Source organism: Branchiostoma lanceolatum, chromosome 16 (assembly GCF_035083965.1).
Source record: "Branchiostoma lanceolatum isolate klBraLanc5 chromosome 16, klBraLanc5.hap2, whole genome shotgun sequence".
In the NCBI taxonomy this organism is placed as follows: domain Eukaryota; kingdom Metazoa; phylum Chordata; class Leptocardii; order Amphioxiformes; family Branchiostomatidae; genus Branchiostoma; species Branchiostoma lanceolatum.
The window spans coordinates 12978302-12994028 of NC_089737.1; the positions used below are offsets into that span (position 1 = coordinate 12978302).

The window sequence follows — 15727 nt, forward strand, 5'->3', positions numbered from 1 at the left end:
GTACAGGCCGTTATCAGCTGCGTGTGTATACATGGGCGGTGCGGGGGTGAAATCTACACCGGTATTGTGCGTTCCAGGAGTAACGTTTGGTGAAATGTAAAATAAACTAATCAGACTTGCGCATATTTCACAGCGCCTTGTAGCTTACGCATTCTCCAACCAGAGGTTTCGGTCGGGGGAATAGCAATGGCTGCGACTTCTTTCCTGTCTTCTTCCTTGCTAATACAAGCCTATCTACCCCCCGTCGAAGAATCTGCTAAAAGAAAACTGTAAAAAGGGGAAATGTATAATGATTTCGCGGTAGGGAGAAATGGAGTGTTCGCGGTGGTTTTATTTCGCTGTAGTGTAGGTGGGTAGAGGAAAGAACAAACAATTTAGCTATGCTTAAGTTCGTGGTGAAGATTTAACCACGAAAACTGCGAACATAAAACCACAGCGAATATTTCCTCCTTTAGAGAGAGAGTATACCTTACACAAGGCCACATGCTTGACGTCCCTATCCGAAAGGACTGATGCAAACCCATCAAACCGTACCCGACCGGGATTCCTACATGACACCACATGACAGCATGTATAGTTGAATAGATGATAACAAATCTAGACTGTAGAAAGAAGAAATTCTATGAATTAGATGTACTCTAATACCAAATACCAAAAGCTGGAATGAAATCGACAGAGAGCGTAAAAGAGAAAACAAACATTTTTTGTCAATCTGGGTTGAATTACCAAAGTCTTCACCGACGTAAAAGAAGGCATTTCACGATTTGATGATAATGAAATGTACACGAAAAAATACCAATAGTTGGAATGAAATTGACAGATAGCCGTAAGAGAAAACAGGTACCCCTAGAGCAAAGAAGCAAACCTTTGATGTTACCACACACGTAAGTTACTTTATTGTACACGAAAAAATACCAATAGTTGGAATGAAATTGACAGATTGCGGTAAGAGGAAACAGGTATCCTAGATTGAAGCAAAGAAGGAATTCCACTATCAGTTTAAGGACGAAATGTACACGGGGAGAAACCTTTGATCTCACCACACACGTAAGTTACTTTATTGTAAACATTCAAACCTCCGATTGGAGAAGAAACGTATGCTTTTCGTCCGTCATCCAATAAGCGCTTCTGACACAGAAAACAAATAAACACCTCGCACTCTGCCTCCATTTCTAGATAACATTAAGTCCGGGTTATGGGAAGCAGATGATGGCAAAAGGAGGTCAGTCAGTTTCAATTTGGCGTTTTGGCATTTTCTGGGGCATTGGTAAGCCCTAAACTAAACCGCCTGTCGCCTTTCTGCTAATTAAATTACGAGTGCTAAACTGCGAGGGTCAGCTCTTAAGCTCTAAATGACCTCATTTCTTAGAATGTCAACATAACTGTGTACGTTACCGGTTACACTGCAGTTTATATCTGCTCGGATTTATTGTTCTTTGCTTATATACACAAACTATCACGATTTAAAGACCGTTTGTAACAGCTCAAAGTCTACCCCAGCCTAGATTGTACCCCAGAGTATAGCCTGGGCAGAGTCTGGGCTGTTACACACCGACATGTTGAGAGTCACGGAGATATGTCACCAGCAATCAAAGAGATGCGTCTTTTGTTATAGCTTAGCGAGTTTGCTCAGTGCAAGCCAAGAGACAAGCCTGAGTGCCATCCTCCTTAGTAGCCGCTGGCTCAATGCTGGCTCTCTTGCTATCCGTGGTTGGCAAGCGAAACGATTGAGCCAGAGGTTACTACGGAGGATGGTACCCAGGCTACCAAGAGAAAACAGCATAATGATCGAGACGAACTCATCTCACTGAGAGTGAGGACTGCAGTAACGGACCCAACAGGAGAAGCTGGAGTACTGGCGATCGTAGGCTGCTCGAGATATTCCCAAACCATCGCACCGGAGCTGCTCCCATATTAAACATGCTGTTAAAACAAATACCAAATTAACCCTAAACGATGAAATAGTTTTATGGCAGCAACCTAAACCGTCCATAAACGATATTGCAACAAGCCACTGGGCAAGAAATTGCAAATAAAACTTGTGTCAGTGTAAAGGCGTTGTCACAGTCGAACCGACCATCACAATAAATTTTCGCTGTCGAAGTCGTAAAGCTATCGCAAGACTAATTCATCGAATGTGAGCAGGCCCTATCATGAGCTGGTGAGTTGCCCGGTCATCGAGTCCCAGTGCAGTGCGACTGAATTCGAGATTCGAGATAAAGCATATGGACGTTGCTATTATCAAGCGTAGTAAATTTTATTACGTTCAGATTGATGGAAGATTGATAAACATAATTATGTTCAGATTGAAAGTCATGCTTTGGTGCCTGGAAATCTTGCTGCACATAAATATATACAACAGACTCCAGTCGCTGATTTCAGCAGATTTGAGGAGTCCCGTCACAAGTAGTCAAGGGTTGGGCGAAGCCTGTAGCTAGGCAAGCGACATAAACGCAAAGCAAGTAGAGTTTTACGTACATCACTCATTCAGCAGGACAACCTTACTGTTCTTATACATACAGCACACATTCCTTTCATCACTGCAATTCGGATTCTTCACGTCGTCACTAAGTTTGACATTTATCCACTCGCCTTTCATTGATTCACTCCTCATTGATGGAAAGAGAGAATGAAAGAGCATGCAGAGGAAAGGACAATGCAAAGCCGATCTAGCCTGGATGCCATAATGTTTCCATAGCCTACACAAGGCGGCTCCAGGGCTAACATACGGCTAGGCCGATCAGCCTGGCACCTAGGCTAGGCTAGGTCGATCGAATCCCTAAGAGAAAAACCCTGAGCACCTCGACTTATTCAAAGGGCAAGTAAATCCCCCAGTGCTGTCGTTGCCAGTGACGTTAACGACTTAAACAGACGTCTTAAGCACGTCCATTCCGCAGCAGTCCCCGCACGCAACCTTAAGATTTGGCCTAGATTTACCGTCTTGTACGACGTCTGTTCACCAGAGAACCATATGTTCTTAGAGCTGACAACTGGATATAAGAATAACAATACCGTTATGATATATGCTTATCAGTAAAATTGAACTATTCTAAATGAAAATTGTAGGACTGTAATATTTCATTTTAGTGTTATAGCTATCCTAGCCAAAGAAATCCAGTGAGTTCATTATGTTCACAAAGCTCTTTAGACAGTTTAATTTGCTATTCTTTTATTCATTTATTTGTTTATCAATCTCGAATACATATAAGTAGTACCTTCAGCTAAATACGGCCAAGTTTCAAGGGAGACCATGTAAGACAAGTAAACAGAATACAAATTTTGGAGTTCACAAAAGATACAAGTAAAATAAATTCAATCGCACAAAAATTGTACATTGTAAACGAACTCTGATGATGGTAAATCATTAATATGTTGATAATAAATCATAGTTGAACAATAAAAAACAATTACCCTCTGACAAATGTTTACTACTTAAAGTGAATGTTCTATTTTGTAGTCGCAATAGAAATTCTGAGAGTTCGTTAAGTTCAACTAGACTTCGTATACAACATGCATATGCTTATCTATACGACGTTGTGTGAATGGAAGACCATTATTGTACGTTTCTGCTCTTACAAGCTAAGTGCAGGCCATGGTGATAAAGCAGACGTACAGTTACAGTAATATCCAAAACGCGTACGTTATATCGTACTACATCTAATGTCTAATTACTACTGCTATGTACAGGTTCAGTTTCCTCTCGCTTCTTCAGACAGTTGTAGATGTATGAACATATGGAGCCAATAATACATGACTTGTCTAGTTCCATAAGAAATACGAAATACATTTTTCTGTGCAATTTTAATATTGAAAACTAGGAAAATTATATTGTATGCAATTAAAGAGGATATTTCTCTCAATAAAGACTACAGCTATTTTAGGAAAAAACTCTGGGGGCACAAGTGCAAAACCGTTCACAGATAAACGGTCTTTAACCAAATACAGCCTTACATCCTTTCAATTACCGCGAGACGACGTGGGAGACGCCGCGGATTTTCCAGGTCCTCCTTATCAGAATGTTTTCCTCCCCCGCCAGCGTTTGAGCCCGACCTCCCAGCCTCCCTAAACATCCTGCTAATTAAATCAAAAGAAGCGGTGAGAGATGTATCGCTATTCCGAGAAGACAGGGGATCGTGAACGTATTAGAGCGCTAGGCTCGGTTGTCCCGTTTTTATTTTGTTAAAGATAACGGTAGATTTTCGCGGATAGCAACGTCGCTACATTGGATCTTCTCTCTGTGCCCCTGTGTGATTTTAGAGTTTGCAAGATTTTAAGACATTCAGACAAGAAGGCTAAGATGGTTTGGTCATGTAATAACGAGACTCCACAAACATTAGGTTACAAAGTATACAGCAAGGAATTTTCCAACCACAGAACTCGGTGAAGAATATCACAGTGATGGAAATGAAAGACTGTGAAAGACACAGAACACAAAAATGTAGCAGGGTTTAGGCCTAGGGCACTGGACGCTGCAACATGGAGAAACCTAAGATCACATTAAGCCCCCCTCTCACTGGACCCGCGGCACGCTGGCGGCGTCGCTACGTCCTAAACTGGATATGTGTTACCCTTGACTTTATAATGGGAATATCATTCAAAACGTACAGGTCTGACCAAAAAGACAACAAAACACACAAAGTTGAAAAAGATTCGTTTTTTGTCGATAAAATTCGTTGAGTGCTTTGTCAATTCGATCGGCTGCAGCGAAGCCGCCAGCGTGCCGCGGGTCCAGTGAGAGGGGTCTTAACGGAGGAGGTGAGAAGGGGGCCAGCCCCTGGACTAGCCCCTTAAGGCAGGTTTTAAGTAAGATTATGAGAGACTTTTAGCCAAATGGGTTTCTTGAAGCAGGAACCGGACATTGTTAGAGAAAGTTTGTCAGAACGGTTTCTCTAAAATCCTCTGCCTCTTCCAAGTTCTTAAAAGGCCTGTCGGGGGAGCGTTTGGCTCGCATCTGTTACAAGTTGTTTCACGACCACTTCGGTGTCGGGCCAGCCGTCCGGGTAGATTTCCCCGTGATTGAAATGGACACAACAGGGGCTCAACACGATTAGAGGATTACTGAGATGCGCATTCTTACGGCTTGGGTTTCGCGCGCGTGTTTTCGTACGTGCCCTGCCGTGGGGCGGCCGAGAATCTCCGGAGAATGCCGAGACTTTTAAACAGAGACAGGCGACCGACAAAGGCGCCTATGTTGGCCGTCAGGGGATAAACCTTGCCGTCAGGGGATAAACCTTTAGATCCTATATATCATTATTCATCCGATATTATTATTCATCTGAAGTACTACCAGTAGGTACACATGATCTGACACTTTTTAAACAGACCAAGGAGGTTTTATAAAACTTCCTTGAACAGACACAGACGATCGACGAAGGCGCCAATGTTGGCCGTCACGACGTCCGGGGCAAACCATTAGATCATACAGATGACAACTTTCAGAAAGATTACTCAAATCTATTCAACAATGTAGAAAATTGGCGTGAATACCGTGATGTAATTTGCCAAACGTTTCAAATAGTCAAAGAGGAACGAGAAGGGAGGAGGAGGAGGAGGGGGGTGGAACAGGAGGGGGAAAAGAGAGGAAGGAGGAAGAGGAGGAGGGAAGAGAAGGATGAGTAGGGATGAGTATGGAGGAAGAGGAGTAGGAGGAGTGAGGAGGAGGAGGGAGGAGGATCGGAGGAGCAGGATGAGGGGGAGGAGGAAGGTTGATGTCCTAATTCTACCTGGCTGATAAACGGGCTTTCCCTTTCCTAGCCCTATTCTCACTCCATGCCCTAACCGGACGGTCCCCTTCACAGTTCAGACCGACCCACCCCGTTTAACAAACGAGTGCTCCCCTCCACAACCCAGCCCATCCCCACCCCCTGTCACAACCTGTGAATTCCAGTCAATTCCAATCGTGTCGCCGGGACACCCACCTCGTCAGTTTGTACACTCGCGGTCCAAAATTAGCCAAAGAAAACATTCCGTCAGGCGAGGAATCATTTCAGCGACACGCTGTGATACATACGTACACATATAGTGCAGGACCTAACCGTCTGTGGTTACAAGAAGGGCAAACTATACACTGCAGAGGCATACTTGTATAGTCTCAGGCTGGACACAGCGAAATGTGGCTGTGTTGATTGTTAGACAGGTTCAGTAAAGACCGTGCTCTACCAAAAGAAATTCAATTTCTGGTACATGGTACAAAACTTGACATCATCTTTCTTCTTTTGTCATCCTCCATTTAGGGTGAAGCATGGTGCTTTTTCAGGTAGCTAGAAGTGCAATGCGGCTATATTCGCGTTTATGGCCAAGCACACTGAGTATTAAATATGAACTCTTACAGTGTGTTGGGTTCTTTTACGTGGGCGTCTGACGCCTTAGCTTAGGCTAACACCTGAAGCTCCCGCATACACAGGGCCGTCGGCTTTACGTTCCCATCCGAAATGACGAGTGCAATCCCTTACATCATGTCCGAGCTTGAGCCGCGCACCTATTAAGTTTGACGTCATCCCCAAACAACATCATCTCACAGTAGCAGTGAGCATGTCCTTGGGTACAGGGGTTCCGACTACCTTGCCACACATCCAAACTCGAAGGTAACCACAAAGGAATTTAAAATAATGGCACGCGCCGGCTTCCTTCCGTTCCTTAACCGCCGGGAGGGTCATTGCGTCTTTGGACGCACTCTTTCCTTGGAATATTTTTTAGAAATCTTGTAGTTTACGCCGAATGCTTTTTTAGTCAATATTTATACTCTATAGTACAATATGATAATACGCTGACTACATTTACACCCTTTGTGATACTTGTCTGTGGCTGACTTCATGGAACAGTAACGTTCAAGGGGAACTCTCGGTGTTGGCTAGTGTTAGCCAGCACCTCGTCCTTCATATCGCGTCTGTACTCTGGTGTTCTCTTTAGTCAGCTACTTAAAGCGTAGAGGGGGCACAGATTCATAAACATATACCACACACAATTCCGCGTGGTTTACAAAGCTACTTCTGTCGCTGAACTTTTTTGGCTGTCAGAGAGCCTGTAGTATTCAGAAAATGATAAGAAAACAGCATTTCATAACTATAAAGTCGGCGACAATGTCAGTGCTATAAGTCGATTTGACTGGGCGTAGTTGTCATGGTACATTCTGCCGATACATATCCTGGTCTCTGCAAATCAAATCGTCGATTCTTCCGGTAAAGATCCCGATCGGAATCTGTAAGCTCATTTGTGCTTATGGATATCAGATTAAAGTCAGTCGGAACTTTTAAACTTCGATTCATGTCACTTTTGATAGATCAATGGATTGACTTGGAATGTGTGTGTGTGTGTGTACGTGTATGTGTGTGTGTGTGTGTGTGTGTGTATGTGTGCGTGTGTGTGTGTGTGTGTGTGTGTGTGTATGTGTGCGTGTGTGTGTGTGTGTGTGTGTGTGTGTGTGTGCGTGTGTGTGTGTGTGTGTGTGTGTGTGTGTATGTGTGTTTGTGTGATTGTGTGTGATTGTGTGATTGTGTCTGTGTGTGTGTTCCTATACGTTCACCATGACTGGGTACCATCAAACAGTAGCTACGTGTGATGTACACATGTGAAAGGGTTGGCTCGGGGTTAGACTCTCCTTCAACATTACTCAAAACCTTCTCCATCCCACGGAGAGATTTATGTTTCCCATACACCGTTTGGAGCCTGGCGGTGACAGTTCTGGCACAACTGCGGGAGCTGAAACACCGGGAAGGCGGGAGTGAGGGATCGGTGTAGGAGACCCGTGACGCCCGGGGAAAGGAGGGGCCACGAGACGGCGGTTGGGCGGAGAGCCGCTGTCACTCACGGGGTCTCAAGAAAGAGTCCAAGCGGCTTGAAGAAAGTTTAAGATGACTTTGGGCGGAGTCTCGACGCAGGAGAAGGTCAGAAGGACACATCGGGTAATACTTCAGGGAAATTGGCACAGTAAATCGTCCTTGCAGAAAGAGGGAACAGTACACGAGATCAAATCGGAGTCCCTGTCTACCAAGATTCCCAAGGGGGTACAGGCTCCGTCGACAAGTCACGATTGGAGGTCACGGGACCGATTTTTTTCTCGACGCAACGCCACCTAGTGGTGAGAAGAAGTAACTCCAGTCATCAGTTCCCCGTGGAAGGTTAGCAGAAGGACTGCCGACACATTGAGAATCATTTGGATTTTGATATCCTACATAAAAGTCAAACTTGCCCAATAAGACCACTCGGGGGACTGCTAAGATCTGGTCTATGGCGACAGGTTGTCACTATAGACAGGATTCTTATAAATGCTTTCGTCAATGGGAAAATTATGCAAGGGACGACGGTAAAGTAGCCACATTGGCCAGGTGGTCCTTATGTAGAGGTCGTCGCTAATGCAGATTTGACTGTTTGTAAAATTTGTGCGGCAGGTTAGCCCGTCCAGTCCCCTGGTATACACCATGTGTTGAGTGTCTCGGTGGTAAAGTTTGCCATTTGGTTCTTTAATAGAGGTGGGCACTTCTACGAGTTTAACTGTATATCACTGGACGGATAGTCCTTATGTAGAGGTCGTCGCTAATACAGGTGAAAGTTTGTGCGGCAGGTACACTACCAAAAATAATTTTTTCTTGTTTTTCTAATTTTCTTTTTTTTTCTTAACTCCTGGACAAATTTTCTTATATCAAGAATTTCAAGAATGAATAAGAAAGAAAAAAGAAAGAATTTGTCTGATCGTTTCCATGGAAATTCTCATAACAATGAACACTTTCCTAATTCTATTAAGTTAAGAAACTATTTCTCAGCAAGTATTTAACCATTAAGAATTTCTAGAAATTCAAGTCTAAATTTCTGGGTTTTATCAAGGAGGTTAAATATACAAGGAGAACGGACGGGATTAACACCCCGCTGTGCGCTATTGTACTGACCCGCCAAACCCCGGGGCTATCTATTGTTTCCGCCCTTCGGCGGCGCTCCTTTGTTCTGGCAAGTGCCCCTCAGGCATTGGCGGCAAAACCATTCAAATTCTATGCTAATGAGCCCGATCGTGACGTCAAGCCCTCCGATGCTGGCCCGAGCGACTAGCAAGAAGCCAGCAGTTTCCGAGGATTACCTTATTTGGGAAGCGAATGTAACTTGCGCAGACGGCATTATTGCCAAGAGTGGACTAAGGCGGCCATTTTGATATGTGGTTCATCGCTGTGCGACGAAGATGGGTGTGTTTACAGGCTTTTTTGTAGCTGTGCATGGAATGTTTTGGCTCAAAAATATTAAGAATATTCTGTGTTAGATGCCTTTATAAAAATATTATAACAGTTTCCCCACCAAAACCGAAGGTTTTCTAGGATAGTTCATAACTTTGGTGTTCCATTGTAATATTTTTTGTTGTTCGACTCCGTCAAGTTTTCTTCGACTCTTCGCAAGACTTTTGCACTATTTTTGTGTAAACCTCCTTGGTTTTATTAACTTAAAGATTATTTTTCTTGTTATGTTAAGAAAATATAAGATTTTTTTCTCCCCTTTCTTGAATTATCTTGCTTCAAGACAAATTTTCTACGAAAAAAATACTTAAGAAAGAAATTCTTAACTCGTGGACAAAATGGTTTTCTTCTTTTAAGAATTTCTTCTTTTAAGAATATTTTTCTGTGTATAAGAAATAATAAGAAAAATAAGAAAACGCATTTTTGGTAGTGTAAGGCCGTTCAGCCCACCGTGTCCCACGTGAGACTCAGATGGCGTGTCAGAAAGGATTCGGGACGGCTTACCCCAAACCCCCAACCGACAATACATCCCACAAGTGGCGCTTTGGGCTATTGTACTCGGCTTGTTCCCGCATTAACTGGTGGAGATTTCTGCGTTATTATAGGATCTAGGCAGCATTGTGGTCATGTACCGACGTCTCGTTAGAGGATTGCGGTAAATAAATACAGCAACAGGGTGGTTAAGGGGACGGGTCAGTAATTCGAGCTGCTTTCGAGCTAAACCAAGAGGCCAAGTGCACTGCAGAAGTTTGACTTTTACCGATAGTTTAGTCAGAGACACTGAGATTGCATATGAACACTTAGGACGTGATGATGTTGGACAGGGTGGAGTGATCATGTATGTACTTATTTAGTCCCGGCCGATGGCCGATAGATGATGATGATGATGTCAGTAATTAGCTTCGCGAAGAAGGTTGAATGTGCTCTCGGGGCTGTGTGTTTGTGTGCGTGATTGTGAACAGGACAACTCGACGTGTTGTACCTTCACGATATTTGGGAAGTTGGTAGGTGTTGGCAAAATTAAGAAATTGTTAGATAATGGCCCCCTTTCCGCTTTCCATGATACTGCAGTAGGATTTCCACCGATGATGTGCCCTTGGGACTGAAGGCACCAAACAAGACTTTTCCCACTCCACCCAGGTGTAAAAATGGGTAACCTTTCTTCGGTTGAGGACGTAGAAGGCGGTGTAAGGAGAGGGTTGAAAGGCTATGGGGCTTTCTTTACTCTTTACATCTTAAATTTTATTCTTGATATCGATCCACATCGTTTGTTCCATTCAGTGTTCGGGTAGTGTAAAAGACAGTAGAAGGAGAGGGTTGGGCTCCGCCTTCCAGTACCGTGCCCTAGACACAGTGGATAAGAACCCACTGCCCCTACGACCTCTAAAAGGCTAAGGAACTTCCTCTACTCTTTACATCTTAAATTTTATTCTTAATATCAATCCACATCGTTTTCTCCATTCAGTGTCAAGGCAGTGTAAAAGGCAGTGTGAAAGGCAGTGGAAGTTGGAGAGAGATGGGCTCCACCTTCCAATACCGTGGCCTACAGACACAGCGGACAACAACCCACTGCCTCTTTGGCCTCAAAAAGGTTTAGGACCTTTCCTTTACCTAGTTCAGTGTTTGTGCAGTACGATACTCGTTGGTAGAATGAACGGTCCCTAAACTGTGCTGTCTTCGCCGCCCCACCACCACGGCGGGTGGGAGGTCTCGTTACCGGGGTGGGTACACTCTCGTTCCCTTTTACAAATAGCTCGATCGCGTGTCAAGACGCTTTAGAAGCGAACTCGGGCCGGCCCCAACTTTCCACAGTCCTGAGCGCTAAAGTACGTATGGCGAGACTGGGGATTAAAACCCGGGGTGTTCCATAATGACGGCTATACCGGTCTAAAGACCTCCCAGCCCAAAATGTCACTCTAGGCTTAAATGGATTAATTGTCCCTATAGTTACTTTTCGCAAGAGTATCAAAGTGAATCACACCTAATTTGGGCTCAATACTTCTCCTTCACGCAACGTGAGAGAGTTTTCGTTCTGGGCACGCCTAGTTTTAGAATTATAGTAAATATTACTCTCCAAGCAGTGGAGGGGTTCCGGCTGTTTTTTGACGTACGTGTTTTTAGGCGTTTTGTCGGGCTTTCTACTTTGTCATGTTCTTTTTATGTCTTTAAAAACCCCACAAAAACATGACAAAGTAGAAAGCCCGAAAAAAACGCATAATAACACGTAAAAAAAAACACAGCCGGAACCCCTCCTCTGCTTGGAGAGTAAGTAAATATTAGCTCGTTTATAATATGTAGTGCAAGCACTGTGACTTCGAAAAAGACTAGGTGTTAAAATCGGATGCTGCTCTTGACAGTAAATGTATATGTGAAGGAAAGAAAGGAATAAGGACAGGTAAGTAGGAAGGAAGGGAAGGAAGGAAGGAAGAATGACGGATGGATGGAATGGGAGAAGGGATAAATGACGAATGAACGAAGGGAGGGAGGAAGGAGATTGGAGGAAAGAATGAAATGATGGCATGGATGACGGAATAACCGATGAATGAATAGATAAATAAATAAATGATTGAATAATTCTCTTTGTAACTTTTGCAAGTTTTCTGAACCTCAGACTCGCACCCTGGCCTTGGCGTGGACATCTATAACAACACACGGCCACAACATGGACGTCAGAAAAAGGCGGCACGATGAAAGATGCGTGTTTTCCGTCTCGCCGTTCCCTGGCCTCGTCGTTACGGGTCTCCCCCATCGCGTGTTAAGGTCTAACTCGGGGCGGGGTGTAGCGACTTTACCCAATGTTTGTATGACAGAAGACGGGAGAACGTTCCCACGGGCGTACTCACGCGAGCTGAGACCCTGGGGCGGTATGGACAAAGTTGTGAAGACCCAGGAATGCCCAAAGCTGTGACCTTGGGAAATACACCTATTTCCCCACGCTACTCACGTGAAAAGAGTACATTGCTTCGGTTCGGAATATTCTATAACAGCAATTTGTTAATGTAACAAGATGGCCTTGAGGATAGGGACCGATGTTGACTTGGAATTTAAATATTCTGGGTTCGAACCCCTAGCAGACCTCAATGCTGTGCCCTTGGGAAATGTGCACTTTACACCTATTTCCCCACTAGAGTCGTGATAAAAATGAGTACCAAGCTTCTGTTAGGGACGAGAGGCACACCTCGAGCAAGTTAAAGAACCCACCACACTTGTCAAAAATAACAGCGGCCCTTCCCTGTGTGAATCAAACCTTACATCTTTTTGTTAACATGTTACCTCCCATATGTATTAATCAATGAACTAACGATATCGCTTATTGGTAGACCCGCCCAAAAAGCCAGGTTAGAGTGTCTTTATGAATACAATAGATGCGTGCAGTGCTAAGAACTAAACCATAATCAGTCATCTATCGTATACTGAGCAACCATCGTTTTCTAAAATGCAAGTGTAAGTGATCGTGTAGCTGCACTACTTCTCCAAACCGCCAGAGTGCGCTGTATCAAGGCTATGCCGTGAGGTTGAGAGTCATTAGATGCTACTTAGTACAGGAGGAGAGGTCGTTTTTCATTCGACCAACCCAAAAATATAGCATTGAATTCAAACTTCTTTAAGACATAGGGTGAGAGTGACCGTACGAGCGAGAAAAGTTGGATTTGGCGGAAAAACGGAAACTTCTATATGCTGTTTATATACTAGTTTTAACAAGGTAAGAGAAAAGACATGTTGAGTTGACAATGAAATGGATGAATTAACATATGGCAGATTCTTCCTAATCATCGGAAACTGGATTATTTCAAACATGGCATAAAAAAAACTACTAAATATTGGTTATATGTGAACAAGATAGAGTTCATCAATGAGTCGACAAATTCCAAAGAATATCATTCCATCCACGGCTGTGGAGTTCATCACTAAATCGATGAAGTCCACGGCCCGAAACTAGTATAAGTCAGTCCACGGTCGTGAAATTCATTACTAAATCGATGAATTCCACGGCAGACTAGTGTAAGTTCGCCCATGGCCTTCGAGTTCATCACTTAATCGATGAATTCCACGGCCCGAGACTAGTATAAGTCAGTCCACGGCCGTGAAATTCATTACTAAATCGATGAATTCCACGGCAGACTAGTGTAAGTTCGCCCATGGCCTTCGAGTTCATCACTTAATCGATGAATTCCACGGCAGACTAGTCTAAATTCGCCCATGACCTTCGAGTTCATCACTAAATCGATGAATTCCGCGGCCCGAGACTAGTGTAAGTTCGCCTATGGCCTTAGAGTTCATCACTAAATCGATAAATTCCACGGCCCCAGACTAGCATTAGTCAGTCCACGGCCGTGGAATTCGTCACTAAATCGATTAATCCCACGGCCCGCAACTAGTATAAGTCAGTCCACGGCAGTTGAACTCATTACTAAATCGATGAATTCCACGGCTCCAGACAAGTGTAAGTTCACCCACGGCCGTGGATTTCATCACTAAATCGAAGAATTCCACGGCCCCAAACTATAATATAAGCCCGTCAACGATCGTGGAGTTTATCGGTGATGAATTCTACGGCCGTGGAACGCATCAATGCACTGTCTCATGACATGCCTGGCTGGCAGCAGACAAGCGAGGGAATGACCATCTTTTACCAGATTTGCAATGCTGGCTCAGGGCGTAAGGTGGCGCTGCTTCCTAGTCGGTCGAAACATCCTAATACTCCCAACTGCTCAACGGATCTGTCTACTTCAATTTCCTTGGTCTACACTACTCTCCACATAATCGTGCACAGACGAAGGGTGAATAGTTAGTCCATCCTGCATATCTTATACATATACTGTTTCATAAATTATCAGAACGGAGTGTTACGCATCAATTATTTAATTAGGCAAAAATTTCTAACTTCTCATAAAAGCATCACTAAACCCAAGGAGGTTTATTGGGAGATATAACCTCCGTGTCAAATCCAATATGCTGAACACATTTCATACCTTTCAAATCGATCTGTCACAGGCGGAAGCCGAAGGGCAACACATGGACTCTCTTTGCAATTAGCTCTGTCACGACGGACGTCAGTCTTCGGATCGGCTTGGCCTGGGGAGGGGGCTACCCGGTTCATGCATATCGTCCGCGTCGTCTTTATTCAAGGCCAGTCTAGTTTGTTAGATCGAACTCATCTTAGCGTATACATATGAAGCATGCGTCTCTCTACGCCCCTCATTTTTCTCCAAATATCTGATTGCTCTAACAATCGGGCAGTTTGTTGGTAGCAAACAAAGAAAAAGACTCACTGAAGACTGTACTGAAATCCGCGCGAAATGTCATTCTAGGTCAGAGGTCAAGCTCGTTCCCGGGATTTTCCGTCAGTGAACGAATCAAGACCGGAATCACATACCACTCTGGGGACGACGACATGTTACATTAGTTTTATTATTGCCACCATCTCACCGTATATCAGTCTATCGTATAGTATCAAGGTACTCTTAGTGCTTAGCTTTAGCAGGAAAAAACTCGGTAAGTTTACAGATCCGGACCATGCATCAGCAGTGTGCCATCGTTAAGTTTCTCTTTTTACCTTATTTCCAACATTTCCGTCCAGAAATGTGCTTTGATTCTATTGTCTACTACAACTTAACTATTGATACGCTACGCTATCTTACACCAACATCAGGGCTTTCCTTGAAATACGGAATAACCCTTTTATATTTGTGACATCTAGAAAATCACGTACTGTGATATCAATGAAGCTCTATAGTTTTATCATTACCATCATTACAATAACATCTATTCATCAGGAAACCCTTGATGTGCTTAAGCAGTGCACGTGAAAACACAGTTTATTCGGTAGATTTACATGTCAAGACCGTGCTTCCCAACATCGGCAATGTACCATCGTTCGGTTTCTCCTTTTTTCTTATTTCCAACAGTTCTATCGAGATATATGCTTTGATTTTATCAGACGGTTTACTACAAATGAGCTCAGAGTTGGTACACACTGTCTAGAAATAGGAAAATGTTGACATAAATTAATATACCAGCCCGTCAAAGACTGTGTTGTACGTGCAAAGAAAGCGTTCAAGGTGAGTACCATTTCTTTACTACCCTTTCTTATCGATACGCCCTACTTATAATGAGCCTCGGAAAGAATTAAACTAATGATGATCAAGCGTAAATGTAGTGCAACATTACCCAATACAAGTAGAGAGACGTTCCATGTACTTATGTCATGTCCTGACACAATTTCTCTCTAGGCCAATACATACTAGCTTGGGTTTCAAATCCCGTAATAACCGATGTCTCAATATTTTCGCTGGCTAACGAAACACATATTACTTAATGCATATATATGGCCTCCACGCAAAAAAAATAAACCGTAAAATAGCGACTTAACATCTCACCATATGCAGCTGTGTGGTAGACATATACATATAACACCTCATTGTGATTTCTAACAATTGTGTAAAGCTTAGAATATGCCTGTTCGTAGATTTTACTAGATTGAACAAACTAGTAGTAGTCTTATACAACGC

The 15727-nt window shown here is 43.6% G+C and overlaps 1 protein-coding gene across 1 annotated transcript in view; it reads right to left on the reverse strand.

Moving 5' to 3' along the window:
• Window positions 1-15008: 15008 nt before the first annotated feature.
• The window catches only part of LOC136422281 (uncharacterized), a 5781-nt gene continuing 5062 nt past the window's right edge, over window positions 15009-15727 (reverse strand). Inside the window, exon 6 of the mRNA XM_066409936.1 lies at window positions 15009-15727. This exon is cut by the window's right edge and continues 378 nt beyond it. The gene's annotated coding sequence lies outside the window, so the exon portion shown is untranslated.